Raw genomic sequence first — 2366 nt, 5'->3', positions numbered from 1 at the left:
GAGCGACCACAAAAAGGCAGAAACAACTCCAACATCGCACATCGTATAACATGAAATTGAAATTGAGTCGATTCAGCCAATTGGAGGTTTTTGTTGCTGGGGCTTGGCTTGGCGGCTGTTGCAAGTTTTTGTTTTCTGTTTATAATTATTACTAAATGACGTTGATTATTATGGAGCGCAAATGGAGGAAACATGTTGAATGTATTTTGAGAAAAGACATTTGCATGCGGCGCTCGAAGGCTGTGATAAGTACCTGTGTCCAAGGCTCTCCACTCCCAGCTGGCTCGGTTCGGTTCGGTTCGGCTAACCGCATCACGATACCCAGCACGCACATCAAAACTTCGATTCACATCAATCAATGGCGTTGCCCATGCCGATGCCGATGTCGATTCCAAAGCCGAAGCTGATGGCAATGGATTAGCCTTTGGGGCAGGTGCGCAACCCACTCTACAAATGCTTGCCCCCCATCCACACACACACACACACACATACACATTCTGACAACAATGGATAGACAACCGCAAATACAACATTAATGAAGGAACGAGGCGAAGAAGAAGATGATGATGAAGAAGAAGAAGAGGAAGTATAAAACGAAAACGATGAAGATGATGAAGAAGAAGCTGCAGCATTAGTAGAAACAACAAAACACTCAAATATTAATTTGTAGGCATTTTTCTCGATATTAAGTAGTAGCAATTACGATTTTTAGCAATTAGCGTAAATATTAACGAGTCTGTTGAGTCGTGACTCATTCTCATTAGCAGTTGTTCAAGTTTAAGCTCTAGACATACCAATATATCTCTATATACTTCATATAAGCGATTTTCAGCCGAAGGAAGAAGAGAAGCAACAGCAAGCAAAAAAAAAAAAAAAAAATTAAAACAAAAACAAACGATTTGAAATCACAAGAAGGATTAATTCCTTAATCAATTATAAACAAAACGTAATTTTAAGCGTGACTTTCGTTAGATTTAAGCGCCGATTTGAACTAGCTTAAGGTATATACACGAGACATATACAAATGCAAGACATATATACATACATATACATATATACCATATTTACACGAATTCAACGACTTTTTATCATGCATGACAATAAAATATATACATGATAAACATATGCGTACACGCGCAAGCGCCAAAAATTATGTTAAACAAAGCAGAAAAGCGAAAAACAGAGGAAAGTCTAAAATTAGAATGCAAACAAAACGAAAAGAGAAAGAAAAACAAAATCTCAAACTTAAACTTAGATTTCAGATCTTTGCATTTAAACAAGATAAGCATGTGTACTATATATAAAATCAAACTTAAATAAATTATATATGTATAATTAATTAAAAAATAATATTTAAAATATTTCAAATCAAAGAAAAAAAAATAAAGAAAAAATTAAATTACAAAAAGAAAAAAAAAAAAAAAAACACCCACAACAAATTTTTGTAACTTCAAACAAAAGTATTTGAATAAAAATAACTTACAAATTTTCAAAAATTAATATCACAACATTTTCTACCTCTCCTTGGGTTGATGACTAATTTTGGGTTCTCGCTTCGGATGCCCGCTGGATACTTAACGCCTACGAGCCCAGCCACCTGCTTCATTATGCCACATGACTTTGCCGCAGAGCTCAAATTTGTCTATTGCCATCAATCAGCGCTTGGCTTTGTTCATCATTTTCGCTGGGGGTCTGCCGCCCCTCGCTCTTCCGCGCTCCATTTGGTGGGCGTGTTGGCTTACACCTTAAATGCCTGGCTAATTGTTTTCGGGGCCAGACTTAACGGCGTCGGCTTTTTGTTTAGAAATTTTATTAATTAATAGCGTCGCTGGTTCGCTTAATTAATGACACATTTAATAATATTTATTTCCTAATTTATGGAGCCAGCATTAGCGGATCAGAGAATTAGTCTGTGCTAGCTAGCTTTCACTGCCTCCAGAATGAAATCATTTGCCAGCTTAGATTTTGTCTTTAGCTACTTATACGCATACATTGGGAAATATATGTGAGCATATCTATGCATGTATGTGTATGTGTATCTGTCTAATATATGCCCCTTGGAAAAGTTGCCACAACAATGTATTAAGCGATTCCCCGAAACTTTTTGTTTATGTATGGCTTTATTTTCTTTACTTACTTTCTGTTACATAAGTATGTGTTCATGTGAAATGGCATGTGCACACACAGACTTCAATTTTTGTTTTGGCTATGTGTGTGTGTGTGTGTGTGTGTACTTGTATGTGTTTCCAAAAGTATATGTTTGCTAATGCCAAACGCAGACTTTACTTTAATAATATCAAATCTCTACGAAGAACTAACAAATATGTGCCTCAGATCTGGGAGCTTCTGGAGAAATTAATTTGGGT

This window comes from Drosophila navojoa, chromosome 5 (genome assembly GCF_054131105.1).
Source record: "Drosophila navojoa isolate 15081-1374.11 chromosome 5, UAZ_NAV_1.0, whole genome shotgun sequence".
NCBI classification, from domain to species: Eukaryota; Metazoa; Arthropoda; class Insecta; order Diptera; family Drosophilidae; genus Drosophila; species Drosophila navojoa.
The sequence above is the reverse complement of the archived record's forward strand: the minus strand, read 5'-3'. Positions refer to the sequence as shown.